Below are 9,067 nucleotides of genomic sequence, written 5' to 3'. Positions count from 1 at the left end.
TAAAATAATGTGCAATAATGCAATACACATCTTTCCACAGATTCTTTATCTCCTAAAGCTAGGACAATGCCTCCTGGGGAAGCCTTCAAAGCAGTCATTCTCAGGGTGTGGGTCCTGACCTCTTCAGGAAACCTCTTTTTTAAAAATTATTTATGTATATGAGTATACTGTAGATATCTTCAGACAAACCAGAAATGGATCCCATTACAGATGGTTGTGAGCCACCATGTGGTTGCTGGGAATTGAACTCAGAACCTCTGGAAGAGAAGCCAATGCTCTTAACTGCTGAGCCATCTCTCCAGCCCTCAGCAAACCTCTATGTCCAAAAGTACTTACATTACAATTCATAACAGTAGCACAATTACAGTTACGAAGTGTCAAGAAATACGGTTGGGGTCACTACAACATGAGGAGCTATATTGAAGGGTTGCAACATTAGGTAGGTCGAGGACCACTGCTTTAAAATAATCCCCACAGCATCTTTATTTCAAAAATAGCCACACCCTTAGCATCTGAAATTACATGTAGAATAAAGTAACAGACTGAAAAAAATCAAGAATGTAAGGCAGAAACAGATTTCTGCATCCAAGGTAAGGGAGTGTCAATCATTGTATAATGTCTGTGTTCATATCAAGATTGTAACTATAATACACACAGTTTTGGGGTCTGAAATATCTCTACTCATTTTTGAAGTTCTAATGGTAGCTCAGGGCCAGCATTACTCATGAAGCTAATTGCTCAGGAATGTAGATGAAACTAGGTGACACTCATATCCATCGACAGGCAGCTACCTGACAGCATCCGGGTTAAGTTTCATGAGCATTCCACACAGACACCCTTCATTCATGGAAAGCCCTTGAGAAGTCATTTCTCAAAAGTCTAATTTGATGATGAAACACAACTTTAATTTTGGTGCTGAAGAAATTTATTGATGGTTCCAGGTCATAGAATATGAAAGATATTAATCAACTGAAATTTTTAGCAGCAACAATGTCTAGTTCCAGAGAGATGGCTCAGCAGGTAAAGGCATTTGCCACCCAAGCCTGATGACTTGAGTTCAACTGAAGCCTTCATCAAACCCCTCCCCTCAAGGCTCAGGGGTCCATCTCGAAGTAAAGACAAAAAGATGGTAAGAACCGGAAGTGGTGGATGTACAAGGAAACTGTCTTCAAGATATAACCGGACTGTTGCTACACATATGAACTCACAGAGACTGTGGTACCACACATAGGACCTTGCATAAGTTCATGTCTGATAGGGTCCCCGCATTGAGGGGGGGAAGTGAACACAAAGTCCCACCCCTACCAAGAAGTTATCTGCAATTGATTCCTGATGACAAAGGGAAAAATCACTTTTTCTCAATGGAGTGTGACTGTATGTATCACCCATACTTCAGGGCAGGCCACCATGTCCAGAGTAGTTAGCCAACACAAAACAAACTCCATGGTCTACTCCAGTTTTATTTCACTTTAGAATGTATTGAGAATTGAGCCTAGAGCCAGGAAAAAGAAAGAACTGACTCCACAGAAGTGTCTTCTGCACCCTGGGTATGCTGGAGTTCTGAAGAATCTTTCGTCTCTCATGCATGCATTAGCCTGCACAGACAACTCTCCTTCAAAACGTCACTGTCTCTTTTTGTGTGAAAAAACTAGCTGTAAAAGAAAATTCATGCACAGAAAGAAGAAACAAACACTCTTACAGTTTCATATTAACAATATGTCAGGCAGTTTGAAGGCATGGGTACGAGGGCATAAATCAAAGATCCCTGGCCTTACGAAGCCTTCAATGCCCTAAAACCCATGCATCTGGCCACTGGATTTGGACACTAACTATTAGTCCTACACGAAAATTTCTGTCTTAAAATTTAGGTCTACAAATATAAGGCCTTGAAGCAATACCTTTAGTGTTTATGGTTTCTATTAGAAGGTAAAGTTGCTATTAATGACAAATGAAAGTACAAAACTTTCAATAAAATAAAAAAGTTCATTGACAGTTTTTTTTAAAGATTTTGTTTATTTTATATAAGTATACTGTAGCTGTCTTCAGACACACCAGAAAAGGGAACTGGATTCTTTCACAGATTGGTTGTGAGCCATCATGTGGTTGCTGGGAATTAAACTCAGGACCTCTGGAAGAGCAGTCAGTGCTCTTAACCTCCGAGCCATCTCTCTAACCTGACAGTTTATTTTTATTTTTTAATTATTTAAAATTGTCTTACATAATATACTTTCATCACATTTTTCCTCTTATCAACTTGTTCCCAAGTTCTCCCTACCTCCCTTTCCACACAATTTTATCTTCTTTCTCTTTCTCAAAAAAAAAAATTCAGAGCAGACAAGACAATTAGACAAAAACAACGCTACAATGCTAAAATAAAATTAAAAACCCTTTAAAATATGGAATTTATTTTGTGTTGGCTAACTACTCTGGACATGGGGGCCTACTCTGGACTATGGTTGATATATACAGTCACACTTCATTGAGAAAACTGATTTCCCCTTTGCCATCAAGAATCAATTACAAATAACTTCTTGGTTACTGGTGGGACTTTGTGTTCACTTCCCCTCCTCAGTGCTGGGGACCCACCAGGCATGAACTTGTGCAAGGTTGTATGTGTAGTACCACAGTCTCTCTGAGTTCATATGTGTATCATTGGTCCAGTTATGTCTTGAAGACAGTTTCCTTGTAGTCACCCACCCCTCTGGTTCTTATAATCTTTTTGCCTTTTCTTCTAGATGGATCTCTGAGTCTTGTGGAGAGGGGTTTGATGAAGACACTTAAAGTGGAAATTTCTGGTTTCTTTGAAGACTCAGTTGTATTATGTGATGTTTTTCTGGAAACTGTCTTACGAGAGGATTTTTTTTTTTTTTTTTTTGCTGAAGCAGACACCTGACATGGGAGGATTTTTTTGCTGAGAACAGACACATGGTGTTTTTCTGGAAGCAGCCTGAAAAATTACATGTGATGTTTTGTTACAGCATACACTTGAGAGAGCATGTGATGTTTGAAAAAGGTCTAACTATAACCAGTGGGTGATGTCGTATGGTATTGGTTCGCCTTACCATTCTTTGCTGGCCATCGACTGTCGTACTTCATAGAGGAAAACACATCAAAAGACTTCTGGTGGTGTTTCAGAAGCTTCTTGCCACTTCCTCAGACTCAGGCCGATTGGCAGAGAGAGCATCAGGGTTTCTTCTGGATCGACCTACCATTGCTGAATCCGTAACAGTGTTTTCAAGTGGATTCAGCTGCCACTGATGCTTCCTATGAACTAAACTGCTGATATCCTGACAGCACAGATTAAATTTAATCCAAAAAAAAAAAAAAGATTTCTAAACAGGCACACATTTTTTTTTCTCTATTAACCTTTCCTTTAGACTATCTATGATGGGTGGTAAGCTAGAAGGAAGGGTTAAAGAATTTTAAAACCCTTATTAAAAGTGGATTTTTAAGAGAATCTAAGCCTACAGATACCCCAGTTAGGACTGTGTGAATATATTTTTTAAAGTGGTAGTTTTTCATTATCTCTGGCTAGCTCCCAAATGAATGAGACAGAGACTATAAGACTTATTTGATAAACTTTATGGCTCAATCACTGGGCAGTTAATAGTCTAATCTAATCCTCTAATCTGGCCACTTCAGCCAAAATCCCTGAGATGCTTGCACTTTGGTATTGGTCAGGCTTTCTGGGCTTCAGGTGTTTTTCTGTGATGTTTCTCTGGATCCTATCCTTGTGGCAAATCCCCTCTTCCTCTCTTTCTCTCTCTCCTCCCCCTGGCTGGCAGAAGCCCCATCAGAATAAATATGAGCACTGTTTATACAAACTTGAAACAGGAGATACTTAGAATAAGCATTACAATGAATGTCATATCTGGATTGCAACAAGATTTGAGGGCAAAGAAATCAGCATTTGATTAATACAAGGATAATCTTTACACACTGCACAAAAACATTATGCCTACTGTACTGAGTGCCTCGAAGTCTCTGAACTCTCTGCACCTTGTCCAGTTGTGGATCCTTGAGTTAGTTTCCATCTCTTGCAAAAAGAAGCTTATCTGCTGTAGCCTGAATGATGTACTGATCTACGGATACAGCAGTATGTCATTAGGAGTCAGTATATTGTTTCTTCAACAGAATAAGAGTAATAGATTTTCCCTTAGGCACATGACCTGTCTAATATCAAGTTCTTGGCCACTTCAGCAACACCATGTATCTGTCACATCTCATGGAGTAGGCCTTAAATTACATCTAAAAATGGTTGGTTACTCCTATGTTTGTGCCACTAGTACACCAGTATATCTTGCAGCCAGTTACTATTGGTAGGTCACAGGGTTTGCAGATGGGTGACATTGGTGATGACCTTTCTCCTCCAGTAGTGTGCAGAGTACCTTCTAAGTGCTGTGAATATGAGCTAGTAGGAATGGAACTTCTATTTGGACACTAGCTTGACCTTTCCTTATTTGATGACAAGCAGGTGTTGTCCCTAGCAAAAACGACATTATCACCGAACTATGAAGAGCAACAAATAGCCCTGGGGCTGATAGCTTTGTAATGAATTATCACAACTTTGAAGTACTCAAATTGCTAATGCTTACCGTCGTACATCAACCAACACTGTATTGCAAGGCAGTCCTTTGGGTATTATTTTTCTACATGATGGAACAAACAACCAAACTTAACTTGTTTCTAACTTGGCCAGAGAGTTTGGTGCTGTGGGAAGTTTCAGTACAGTTGCCTAGCGTATTGAAGAAAATGCCACCCCAAGTAAAAGGTGGGGCTCCCAGATAAGTAAACAAAAGCCATGCCAAAAAAGATAAACAAGTCTCTGAAGATCACTGCCAAGTATCTCTAAAACAACACCAAAAAAAAAAAAAAAAAAAAACTCTCAGCCAGGCTTGCTTCATCTCCCTTAGCTCTTCTTAATACCGAGGATGTCAGTCACAGCCCAACAATTCTCCCTTAAGTTTCAGAAAGATATAAAGGTTCTATAGGTAGGTAGGGAAGGCGAATATGGTCAAAGTATATTGCATGTATGTATGAAATTCTCAAAGAATTAATAAGATAACATGTATTATTTCTTTAAAAAGTAATCTTTAATTACTAAAAATAAAAACAGAGAACTGGCTAACTAACATCAGAGGGTTTTGGATTGTTGTTGTTTGTTTGCTTGTTTTGTTTTTTGGGCTGTCACCTAGGTTACTCTCTGATAGGCAGCAGGCAGAGATGGCATATATGGTGTCTTGTGGGGCTGCTGAGAACACAAAGTAGTTCAAGTCACCATGCATCTTCTTGTTTGAGACAAGGCAGAGGCGTCGCTTACTGACAGTCACACCTAGATTCTTTGATTAATACATCTGGCTGCAGAGAGCCATCCAACTTGAAAGGTGAGATACCAAACCTTGGGAATGTGTTTGGTGATATATTCCCTCCCTTCCAACAAAGGGGACTTTAAGTGGTTCTGAATCACAGTGCCAATGCACCGGCCAGAGTGACCACAGAGCACAGGGAGTCTCGTTTAGAACGTTAACCAAGGAGTAATACTTCCCCAGCAACAGTTCCTGCTGTGGAACAGGCTTTGAGCATCACTTTCTTTTTCAAGAATAAGGACAAAAACCAACCAACCAACAAACAGACAAACAAATAAACAAAACCAAAAACCAACCAACAAACGGACAGACAAACAAACAAAACCAAAAACCAACCAAACAAACAAAAAACAGGTGACAAGCATTACTAGAAGTGGGGCAAGGATGCTGTCTGAGATAAAAATGGAGTACAAACACATGAGATCTAAATATTAATAGATTCCCCCCTTTAAAACTGCTGTGTGATGAAACCAATACTTCATTATAGTAAGTTATTCACCTATAAAGTACAAGGTGAGTTTGATATCTGAATGGTTTTATGATCTCTAGTATTATAAGGTTCAAACAAAGGGAGGGGGGAGCAAGAACCAGACATTGCTTACCGAAAACCGCACGATTGGTCATGCTCTTGGTCCTTAGAAATCCATGTATTTCTAGAAAGAGTTATTCTGTGGTGTTGGTAAGTTAGGGAGGCAGAGGGACTTAAAATTCTACCTTTCTTTCTTTCTATCTACCTTTCTTTCTTTCTTTCTTTCTTTATTTATTTATTTCTTTATTTATTTATTTTCTTCCTCCCTTTCTTCCTTCCTTTCTTTTTCTTTTTTCTTTCTTTTCCTCAATTTATTTACTTATTCATTTTACATCCCAATCACAGCCCCACTCCCTCCTCTCCTCCCAGTCCCTCCCTCACACTCTCTTCCCTCAACCCCGTTTCCCTTTCTCCTCTAAGAAGGGAAGCTGCCCCCCCACCATGGGTACCAACCCATCCTGGCACATCAGAACTAGGTGCATTCTTTCCCATTGAGACCAGACAAGCCAGTCCATTGAGGGAAAAGGGATCCAAAGGCAGGCAACAGAGGCAGCCCCACTGTAACCATTAGGGGACTCACATGGGGTACAGAGCTAGACAGAGAATTCTCAACAGAGGAATGTCTGATGGCTGAGAAACAAAGAGTTGTTCAACATCCTTAGTCACTAGAGAAACGTAAATCAAAATGACTCTGAGGTTCCATCTTACACCTGTCAGAATGGCTAAGATCAAAATCTCAAGTGACAGTTTATGCTGAGGGAGATATGGAGCAAGGGACACACTCTTCCATTATTGGTGGGAGTGTAAACTTGTACAGCCACTTTGGAAATCAATTTGGTCACTTTTTCAAAAATTGGGAATAGTTCTACCTCAACCATACCACTCCTGGACATATACCCTCAAAAAGCTCCACCTTACCACAGGGACACTCGCTCAACTATGGTCATAGCAGCTTTGTGTGTAATAGGCAGAAACTGGATTCAGCTTCTTTCTGATGAACAAATTCATAGAGCAGAACTGGTCCCTTTGTGAATGTCCATGCATGTTTCAAGTTGAGACACTAGAGGGAAGCAAAGTAAGAAAATCAATGTGGCACTGTTAAAAGAAAGCCACTGCTTGCATTCTGATATATTCTGTTACTTTGTTGGGTGGAAAGAGTTTACATGGTTTCAAAACATGGAAGCTTGGATTTGATTCCCCAAAATGCTAAATTCATTTTTCAAAAGCCAAATTACAGATGGAGTCTCAGACACGGCACTGTGACTGTTGGACTTGAGAAAAACAGTAAAACCACAAGTCAGCTTTGAGAAGGGCTTCACTTATACAAACCTGTTATTCAAGGCTTATTCTAATTCTCTTCAAGAAATTGCATTCCCTGTCACACGTGGCTATACGTTAGAAACGGGAGAATGGAGAATGACCCCTTCTGACTTTTTCCTTCTTAGTGAGTCAATGCTTTCAGAATAGAGAAAAAAGACATAGATAACTTAGTGACCACACTTTATTGCCATCCCCTCCCCCAACCCCAACAAGTAACTGTGATCTGAGAGTTTTGTTATATATGATAGGCTCTCTGGGGGTTCCTAGTGGTTAAAATTTCATCTTATGTCCATTTCTTCTCTTCACAGGAGCTGAGAAAAAAATTGGGGGTGAGAGAACACACCCCCCTTTTGCTATGCTAGTGACTAGTGTGAAGCATGTTTTACATGTGGGAAAGTTTTAGGACTCTTTTGGTACCCAGGCAATAATGGTGAACCTCAGCTTGAACCTGTAAATGGGTTTTATCAACTAATCTTCAAACTAAGGGATTATTCTTACTGAGAGAGGAAAAACCCGCTGAGTTTCAGAAAAGTTATCAAACATATGTGTGGAGGCATATTTGATTTAAAGACATATTTGTAAAATGTATATATGTGTTATGGGGGTTTGGATTTGTTTTGTTTGTTTGTTGAGATAGGATCTCTCTGTATAGCCCTATGTGGCTTGAAACTCACTTTGTAGACCAGGCTGACCTTGAACTCTCAGAGATCCACTTACTTCTGCTACATGAATGATGGGATTAAAGTTGTGAGCTGCTATGCCTGGCTATGTGCTATGTTTAAAGAACCAGCGTTAGAACAGGAAAAGCAAAGTGACTGCCACTCTCCACTGATGGTGCCTTTGTAAAGTCAGAACTTCTGTGTGTCACAGGAACCTGAAAAGCCTCTGTATGTTTGTAAGAATAACTGACTATATGAATATAATGAATATATAAAAATAAGGAATGCATGAGTATAACTTAGCTCTTAGTCTATTCTGAAATTTTAAAATCTGAGATTTTACAAATTCAGGCTCAAATTTAATGGTGTTTAATATCCTAAATTTTTGCAATCAGAAATGGACTCTGAAAAAAAACTAATTTTGAGTGATAAAATGACTGAAAACTATCACACCTGTGTTTTATTTATCGATGAGTTTCAAAATGGAACAGTTCCCCCTAAGTCCTAAGGTCTATAAGAATTAAAACAACGATAATAACAATGATTGCCGCTCTTTTCTTTCCATCTTTGGGTTTTGCAGTTCACATACTCAGCTAAGAATTCTAGAATACAGCAATCCTACGCCCTGTAGATATTTTACCTAAACGAGAAGGCAAAGACTGCTTTATACTGCAGGCTTACCGTGTGTGCGGTGGTTTCTGCAATGACAGCTCCATGGGAAAAACATCTTTTCTTCACAAGTACCTTGTCTCTTGAACTAGAACACAGCCAAGCACAGCAAGCTTGAGGAATTGAAACTGAGAAACGCTTCCTCATCCTGAAAATAAGTCACACACTAAAAAAGACTGCATAAAATTGAGTTGCATGAATTCTGAATATTTTGATTCACTGAAAGGCTACTTGAAGCTAGCCACCCAGAGGACTTTTGGAAAATGAACTGCCCACACAGAGAAACACGTGTGCTGTAAGTCAGACGAGCCACTGAAAGATTAAACATGAAAATACTATTAATATTATCCATGACTGAACTAGCCTATTCTAGTTTTTAGAGAAGCAACTGGAAGACTTGAAACTTAGCCTCCCAGTCTCTGAACCCAAAGCGTGTAACTAACTCTTCTAGCCCATGAGTACTTGGTCACAGGTGAAAGGCAAGATTTGGGTTGTCTATGGTAAAAGAGACAAATTTTTGCTCT

The 9,067-nt window shown here is 39.5% G+C and overlaps 1 long non-coding RNA gene across 1 annotated transcript; it reads right to left on the bottom strand.

Moving 5' to 3' along the window:
* Positions 1 to 6,438: 6,438 nt before the first annotated feature.
* On the bottom strand, positions 6,439 to 8,647 carry LOC114625197. The gene is made up of 3 exons (XR_003712020.1): positions 8,556 to 8,647; positions 7,225 to 7,350; positions 6,439 to 6,955 (listed from the first exon to the last, which is right to left on the bottom strand). It is a non-coding gene; the product is annotated as an uncharacterized LOC114625197 (long non-coding RNA).
* Between the last annotated feature and the right edge of the window lie 420 nt (positions 8,648 to 9,067).

This window comes from Grammomys surdaster, unplaced genomic scaffold (assembly GCF_004785775.1).
Source record: "Grammomys surdaster isolate TR1022 unplaced genomic scaffold, NIH_TR_1.0 65, whole genome shotgun sequence".
NCBI lineage: Eukaryota > Metazoa > Chordata > Mammalia > Rodentia > Muridae > Grammomys > Grammomys surdaster.
This window is presented reverse-complemented; position numbering and strand designations above follow the sequence as displayed.